Source organism: Oncorhynchus nerka, linkage group LG11, assembly GCF_034236695.1.
Source record: "Oncorhynchus nerka isolate Pitt River linkage group LG11, Oner_Uvic_2.0, whole genome shotgun sequence".
In the NCBI taxonomy this organism is placed as follows: Eukaryota; Metazoa; Chordata; class Actinopteri; order Salmoniformes; family Salmonidae; genus Oncorhynchus; species Oncorhynchus nerka.
Genome location: NC_088406.1, coordinates 21,486,437 through 21,495,931, shown reverse-complemented (window position 1 = coordinate 21,495,931; position 9,495 = coordinate 21,486,437).

Here is a 9,495-nt window from a genome sequence, read left to right as displayed (position 1 = left end):
GCACTGGCTGTAGGTCTGTGTCCCGTCCCTGCTGCTGCCGCCATTCAGCCACGTCGACAGTCTGCAGCTCACAGCAGACAGGCCCGCTCGCCCGACACACTGTGGCACAGACACCCTCCTCTGCCCGCAGCTCTCTCCAGTCCCTCTCTCCGTTCACAGTGGCGGCAGCCGTCTGCAGTACAGGGCCGACGGGACATGGCGTCGGCGTTGGAGTGGCGTGCCCCTGCCCTGTGCACCACCGTGAAGTCATACGGCTGAAGCTCCTCCAACCAGCGTGCCACCTGCCCCTCTGGCTCTCTGAAAGACATGAGCCACTGGAGAGCAGAGTGGTCAGTCCCTACAGTAAAGGGCAGACCACCCAGGTAGTACTTGAAGTGTTTGACGGAAGCCACAACAGCCAAGAGCTCCCGCCGGGTGACACAGTAGCGGCGCTCATGTTTGTCAAATGTTTTGCTGAAGTACGCCACCACTCTCCCCCTCTGGCCCCACCTGGGCCAGCACCCCACCCATGCCCACATTGCTCGCGTCTGTGTCCAGGATAAAGGGCAAGGTGAGGTCAGGGGGCGAGCACGGGGCCTCGATCAGTGCACGTTTGAGGGTGTTGAACGCCTCCTCACACTCCACTGTCCAAGTGAAAGCCTTGTCCTTCGGCAGCAGGCGGTTCAGTGGAGCAGCAACGCTGAGAAGCCCCGTACAAACCTCCTGTAGTACGAGGCCAGGCCCAGGAAGCTCTTCAGCTGACGCTGGTCGGGTGGGGGTGGGCCAGTCTCTGACAGCCCCTACCTTGTCCTCCATGGTGCTGATCCCCTCCTTCCCCACTCGGTGGCCCAAGAAGGACACCTCTCTCCTCATGAAGTGGCACTTCTCGGGGTGGAGCTTCAGACCTGCGGCAGCCACCCTCTCCAGCACACGCCGTAGCGCCCCCAGGGCTGACTGGAAGGAGCTGCCATGGGCCAGGATGTCATCGAGGTATACCAGACACTGCTGTCGGGGGATGCCATCCAGCACCCTGTCCATCAAACGCTCAAAAGTAGCTGGAGCGTTGCACAGGCCAAAGCACAGGACCTTGAACTGCCAGTGTCCTCTGTTAGTGGAGAACGCAGTTTTGGCTCTGGCCTCTGGGGAGAGGGGCACCTGCCAGTAGCCACTGCGGAGGTCTAGTGAGGAGAACCAGGAGGACCCCCTAACCAGGTCCAGCGACTCATCGATACGTGGTATGGGGTATGAGTCCTACCTGGTTACCTCATTCAGCCGCCTGTAGTCCGCACAGAACCTCAGCTTGCCCCCTTCGGAACCATGACGACTGGCGCCGCCCAGGGGCTGTCTGAGGGCTCAATGAAGTCTGCCCGCTGCATCTCCAACACAGCCTTGTCTGCCGCCTCCTGGCGTGCCAGCGGGATACGGCGGGGACGCATCTTGATGGGTCGAGCATCACCTGTGTCGATCTCATGCTGCACCAGAAGAGTCTGACCCACCTCTTCCTCACTCAACGCAAAGCTGTCTCTGAATTCAAACAGCAACTGCCACAACCGTTCCTGCTGCTCAGGGTCAAGACCAACACAGTTCCTCCCCCATATCTCCCTCACTGCAGACAGTGTCCTCTCCTCTCCCATCTGGGGTAGCTGGGCTGGGGGGTGCGGCCCGGGCTCACAGAGGGCTGTGTCATGGAGGTAGCTGGGGAATGTAACACACCGCCGTAGGTGACAGGGGGACTGGGGAAAAGTCACACACAGCTGTGGGGGAGGGGGCACAGCCATGAGTCTCTGCTGCTTTAACTGTTGGAGTAAAGGGTTTGTTGGGTTGAGTGAATGTGACATTAGGGGGGGCCATGGTGACTTCCGTCCCTCCCTGGAAGCTCAGTGTGCCCCTATTTAGGTCTAACTGGCAGCCTGTGCTCCTAAGAAAGTCCAACCCAGGATACAAGGGTCCTGCACAGCCGCCACCCACACAGGATGACGCACAGTCATGCCCCTACCGTCAGAGTCATTATTCCCTTCCCTTTCATGGGTGCCAGCTCACCTGTGACTGTGCGGAGCTGCACAGTTGTAGGCTCACACTGAGTCCAACCTGGCACAATATCTGGCCTCACCAGGGTTACTGTGGACCCAGTGTCCACCAGGCGGAGCAGGGCACCCCCTCCACAGTGACAGGGACATGACAAAAGTCCCCAACACAGGTCCGGCCCACCACAACAACAGGCTCCCTCCGCTTGCCCTCGTCTGCTTCTGGGGAAGTGGAGCCTTGCTTCCCCGTCTGTGCCGGTGGGCTCCTCCTGAAGATGATGGTGGTTGGGATAGAAAGCCAGGGTCCGCACTACCCGGTCTATGCGGACCCCGAGCCGTTTCCCTGAGCTCTGGGGGACATGGGGCAATCTCGGCGCAGATGGCCTGGCTGGCCACAACCCCAGCAGACCCTGGGACCAGGGCTTGTGTTTCGTGCCGCCTGTAGGGACACAGCCCGAATTAGTTCTGTCATTTCGGCCACCCAAGCAGGCTTTTCCGGCTCCGGGCTGCTCTGCCCCCAGCTCGCACAGAGGGTGTGTCTCCCTGCACCCCCACCAAAGCCCCAGCTGAAGCCCCAGCCCACACCAGCTCCTCTCCAAAGCCATCTCCAAGGCTGTCTGCAAGGACTCAGGATGAGCCAGCTGGGTCTGTATGCGCAGCTCCGTAGGGAGAGCGCCTGTATGAACTGGTCCCGTGCTAGCTCGCTCTGCACGGAGGGGGCATGTGAGCATATGCCCGCCGAGAGAGGCTCTCAATGTCATTAGCTAGCACCCGTAGAGGCTCTCCAGGCTGCCTGCGTCTATTCCTCAGTTCGGAGCGCAGTAGCCCGGGCTGTACACACTGTCCATAGCGCCTCCTCAGTGCTCCCACTAGAGCACCATAATCATGCCTGTCCTCGGGGCTAATCAATATCAAACAGGACAGAGCTTCATCCGTGAGGCATAAAGCCAACTGCAGTGCCCTTTCTTCATCCGACCACCCCTAAAATGAGCTAACAGTTCAAACTGAGCATGAAAAGCTTCCCAATCCGCCTTACCGGAATACTTGGGGTCTTAACAGATACGGACGCAGCCGGGAACTGGGCGCCGCCATGTTTGTTTACATCCTGAGCCCCAGATTCCTCGTCACGCCGCGTCGACGTCGCCACTTCGGTCCGCCCACCAGAATCCGCGCGAAATACACTCGACGATGCACTCATGCCCGCTTCAGCCACCATCACTCTAACGTCCTCCCTCAAGCGGCCTCTGCGCTCCGACGCCCTGGCGATCTCCTCAGACAGAACCCCCGACGTCCATTCACACGCACCTCCTTGGCCATAATCGTCCCCTACCTCCACCTTCACTTTCGGATTCCCTCGAAGCATTTTCAATCCCCGTTCTCACCTACGGTAGCTAGCCACATAAGTCAGCTAGCTAGCTGGCTAACTTGTATCAACGTTTTTACTTCTGACACCAATGTAATGACCTGACTAGATCATAAATGAACAATTGTCCAGACAGAGGCTTGAGTTTGCGAATTGACGGTTTATTGAACCAACTTTACACAGGCTACTGTTTGGGCCGTAGCACATGCCAAATAGATGACAGATAACCCACAAGCCAATCGTAACCTTCTCTTGTGAAGCCCAGACGTAAGAGAGAGAGAACAAAGGCTGAACCTGGTCTTAACTTCCAATGCCCAACCCCCATCCACGCCACTCCGCCAACCACCAGGATGCCCGGCATCAGAACATTCCAGGCATTCCCGTGATTGGCAGATAGCAGGTTGATTGACATGTCGGACCCCGCGAACACCGGGTACTGGTCAGTACAACACAACCACCTCCTAGCCTAGCACATAACACACAGCTGTCTGTGCGGGTCGCTACACAATCAACATTTGTCTAGTCCTTTTATGAAAACCTTTACAACTCACAATTTCAGGAAGATGGCTGTGATAGCTACATTTACATAGCTACATTTGCCACATTCAGAATTATGTCCCTGTAATTGAAGATTAGTTCCACTGTTTGCGATTCACCTGTGTCAATCGAAGAAATTAGATGAGGCCCTGAATTCAATGAAAAAAGGGAAATAACTTGGCCCAGATGAATTCTATAGGCAGTTTTGGGAGATACTAGAATGCCCTATTTTTAATATGTTTCAAGGTTTCATTGAAAATTGTAAAATAGTCTCCACTATGAAAAAGGGCCTTATTTCACTGATTCCGAAGCCTGACAAATACCCTTCTTTCATTGACAATTGGAAACCAATTACTTTATTAAATATTGATTACAAATGTATTGCTCTGGTTTATGACAAAATATGTATGAAGGGCCGTCATTTAAGCTCCACCTTTCGTTTTGTGTTCAGATGCAATTGACTCCGATGCTGTCATTTTAGTTTTGGACTTCTGTAAAACCTTTGACACATTCATTTCTCTTTCGGTCTCTTAAACATTTTGGTTTCGGAGAAAGTGTTTTCAAAGTCATTCACATGTTTTTTTACATAGATAAATAGTTATGTGATATTAAACCTTACTACTTCCAAAATATTCAGTATCAACAGAAGTGTACAACAGAGATGCCCAATTTCAGCCTTTTTATTCATTTTGGTAGTGGAACTTTATCTCTAGATATTCTTAATAATACAAATCTGCATGGCTTATCCATTTTTACATAGCAATCAAAATTTCCCAAATGGCTGATGATACGACTCTTTAAAAAAAATTTTTTAAGACAAAGACCAGGTCGTCCATACCCTTAATGCTATCACTGCATTCTCTATCACATCTGAATTCAAACTGAACATTTCTAAATGTGAAATCTTATGATTATATGACTCTGATGTAAAGAAATAGAAAATATTCCTGTAAAGGGCTGTGTTAAATATTTAGGAATACATCTACCAAAAAAGCACTTAGTCAGACATTAATTTCTCGCATTTTTTTAATTTTTTTTTAAGAAAACCAAGAATATATTTAATAATTGGCTACAAAGGGATCTTTCTATACTTGGGAGAGTGCTTCTGTCCAAGGCAGAGGGACTGTCTCGTTTTGTGTACGCCTCATTATCTTTATTTGTAAATCCCTCTACCTATAAAGACATCAGCAACACCTTTATTGACTTCATCTGGAAAATACATTTTACAAACTAAAAAAGTCAGTCCTCTCAAATAAAATATCTGAAGGAGGTCTGGAAGTGTTGGATTTTGTTGACATAAATAACACTTTCAAGAGCAATTGGTTGAAAATATGTTTGGTCAATACAGAATCAATTTGGTATTTAATTCTAAACGATGTGTTTAATAAGTTGGGAGGTATTCAGTTTGAACTGAAATGTAATTATATTCCTGAAATATTACCCGCTAAATTGGCTAGGTTTCACCAACAAGCTTTAATGTCCTGGAAAATATGTTTCCTGCACAATTTTTAACAACACAAAGCTCTTTTGTGGCATAATTCAGACATAACTGTAGAGAAGAAGTAATTGTTCTACCCTAGCTGGCATGAGAAGAAAGAATATTCACTTTGTTCTTGATGTTTTTGACAACAGGTGTAATATTCTTTCATGTTTCTTTCACATTTCAATTTATAATATTGAATGAGTTTCCAATACCTTTCAGAGAGTTTATTGCTGTGATCAAAACCATTCCCAGTGGTCTTACTACACGAATGAAAACTCATCTTAACTTTGGTGATGACCACAGAGCTTATCCAGAACTCAGTTTGGAAGGTGTGAGCTTGAGAAATCTTGTAACAAATACATAAGACACATTTTCCATTCACGGAACCAACTTATATCCATGTAATTCTATGTTGTCGAAATTTGTTGATATTGATGATATCTGCGTTTTCTGTGAAAAAGACAGTGAATATCTGACTCACTTGTTCTATGAGTGTAAATCTGTGATATATTTTTGGAAAAACCTTGCAGTGTACTTATTTACCTTTTTTAACACTACCCATGTTTTTAACATGAAGGATATAATATGTTACTATTGCAATGATAACAAGACCATTGAAATGATTGTGATTCTTTTTATTCTTGCTGCCAAATACTTTATACACAAACAAAAATTCCAGAATTCTATACCAAAATTACAAATATCTTGTTAAGACATTAGCCATAGTGAATAACAAAAAGAATAGCATCTTGCTGAATCATTACAATGATACTTTTTTCTGAGTGAATACAATTGCACTAGAATTGTCATAATTTTTAAATATTTTTTTAATATATATTTTGAATGTTATTTATATATATTTTTTGTTGTTGTATGTATTTAGTATTTTCTTGTTTATACCTGTGTTTTGTTTTGTTAGACATGTTTGATGTAGGGATGTAAGTTGATCATTTTGTATAATAATAAATATATACAGTACCAGTCAAAAGTTTGGACACACCTACTCATTCAAGGGTTTTTCTATATATTTTTTTTACAATTTTCTACATTGTAGAATAATAGGGAAGACATTAAACTATGAAATAACACGTGAAATCATGTAGTAACCAAAAGAAGTGTTAAACAAATAAAATATATATTATATGGGAGATTCAAAGTAGCCTTGATGACAGCTTTGAACACTTTTGGCATTCTCTCAACCAGCTTCACCTGAAATGCTTTTCTAACAGTCTTGAAGGAGTTCCCACATATGCCGAGGACCTGTTGGCTTCTTTTCCTTCACTTTGCTGTCCAACTCATCCCAAACCATCTCAACTGGGTTGAGGTCGGGTGATTGTGGAGGACAGGTCATCTGATGCAGCACTCCATCACTCTCCTTGGTCAAATAGCCCTAACACAGCCTGGAGGTGTGTTTTGGGTCATTGTCCTGTTGAAAAACAAATGATAGTCTCACTAAGCTCAAACCAGATGGGATGGCATATCACTGCAGAATGCTGTGCTAGCCATGCTGGTTAAGTGTGAATTGAATTCTAAAAAAAAATCACACAGTGTCACAAGCAAACCATCCTCACACCATCACACCTCCTCCTCCATGCTTCACGGTGGGAACCACAGATGTGGAGATCATCCATGCACCTACTCTGCATCTCACAAAGATGGAACCAAAAATCTCAGATTTGGACTCATCAGACCAAAGGACAGATTTCCACCGGTCTAATGTAAAAAAATATATATATTTTGATTTGTTTAACACTTTTTTGGTTACCACAGTTGAAGCCGGAAGTTTACATACACTTAGGTTGGAGTCATTAAAATGCATTTTTCAACCACTCCACAAATTTCTTGTTAACAAACTATAGTTTCGGCAAGTCGGTTAGGACATCTACATTGTGCATGACACAAGGAATTTTTCCAACAATTGTTTAGAGACAGATTATTTCACTTATCATTCACTGTATCACAATTCCAGTGGGTCAGACGTTTACATACACTAAGTTAACTGTGCCTTTAAACAGATTGGAAAATTCCAGAAAAGTACGTCATCAAATCAAATTTATTTATATAGCCCTTCGTACATCAGATGTTATCTCAAAGTGCTGTACAGAAACCCAGCCTAAAACCCCAAACAGCAAGCAATGCAGGTGTAGAAGCACAGTGGCTAGGAAAAACTCCCTAGAAAGGCAAAAACCTAGGAAGAAACCTAGAGAGGAACCAGGCTATGTGGGGTGGCCAGTCCTCTTCTGGCTGTGCCGGGTGGAGATTATAACAGAACATGGCCAAGATGTTCAAATGTTCATAAATGACCAACATGGTCAAATAATAATAATCACAGGCAGAACAGTTGAAACTGGAGCAGCAGCACGGCCAGGTGGACTGGGGACAGCAAGGAGTCATCATGTCAGGTATTCCTGAGGCATGGTCCTAGGGCTCAGGTCCTCCGAGAGAGAGAAAGAAAGAGAGAATTAGAGAGAGCATACTTAAATTCACACAGGACACCGGATAGGACAGGAGAAGTACTCCACATATAACAAACTGACCCTAGCCCCCCGACACAAACTACTGCAGCTGAGGCTGAGACAGGAGGGGTCAAGAGACACTGTGGCCCCATCCGATGACACCCCCGGACAGGGCCAAACAGGCTTAGACCCTTCTTGGCTTTAGACCCTTCTGATTCTGATTTCCAAAGGCCTGAAGGTACCACGTTCATTTGTGCAAACAATGGTACGTACGTATAAACACCATGGGACCACGCAGCCATCATACCGCTCAGGAAGGAGAGGTGTTCCGTCTCCTAGAGATTAACGTACTTTGGTGCGAAAAGTGCAAATCAATCCCAGAACAACAGCAAAGAACCTTGTGAAGATGCTGGAGGAAACAGGTACAAAAGTGTCTACATCCACAGTAAAACGAGTCCTATATCGACATAACCTGAAAGGCCGCTCAGCAAGGAAGAAGCCACTGCTCCAAAACCGCCATTAAAAAGAGCCAGACTACGGTTCGCAACTGCACATGGGGACAAATATTGTACTTTTTGGAGAAATGTCCTCTGGTCTGATGAGACAAAAATAGAACTGTTTGGCCATAATGACCATCGTTATGTTTGGAGGAAAAGGGGGAGGCTTGCAAGCCAAAGAACACCATCCCAACCTTGAAGCACGGGGGTGGCAGCATCATGTTGTGGTGTGCTTTGCTGCAGGAGGGACTGGTGCACTTCACAAAATAGATGGCGTCATGAGGATGGAAAATGATGTGGATATTTTGAAGCATCATCTCAAGACATCAGTCAAGAAGTTAAAGCTTGGTCGCAAATGGGTCTTCCAAATGTACAATGACCCCAAGCATACTTCCCAAGTGGTGGCAAAATGGCTTCAGGACAACAAAGTCAAGGTATTGGAGTGGCCATCACAAAGCCCTGACCTCAATCCTATAGAAGATTTGTGGGCAGAACTGAAAAAGCGTGTGCGAGCAAAGAGGCCTACAAACCTGACTCAGTTACACCAGCTCTGTCAGGAGGACTGGGCCAAAATTCCCCCAACGTATTGTGGGAAGCTTGTGGAAAGCTACCTGAAACATTTGACCCAAGTTAAACTATTTAAAGGCAATGCTGCCAAATACTAATTGAGTGTATGTAAACTTCTGACCCACTGGGAATGTGATGAAATAAAAGCTGAATTAAATCATTCTCTCTACTATTATTCTGACATTTCACATTCTTAAAATAAAGTGGTGATCCTAACTGACCTAAAACAGGGGATTTTTACTAGGATTAAATGTCAGGGATTGTTAAACTGAGTTTAAATATATTTAGCTAAGGTGAATGTAAACTTCTGACTTCAACTGTACATGATTCCATATGTGTTGTTACATAGTTTTTGAGGTCTTCACTATTATTCTACAATGTAGAAAACTGTAAAACAATAAAGAAAAACTCTGGAATGAGCAGGTGTGTCCAAACTTTTTACTGGTACTGTATATATAAATCATGCTGCATTCTCTTAACCCACATGTTCCCTCTTTGAGGAATGGGAACAGAGGAAGAAAATGTAAAATAGACAAATGTTGATTTAGAAATGTAATTTGCCTTTTATTTCCTAAATACAAAATAGATT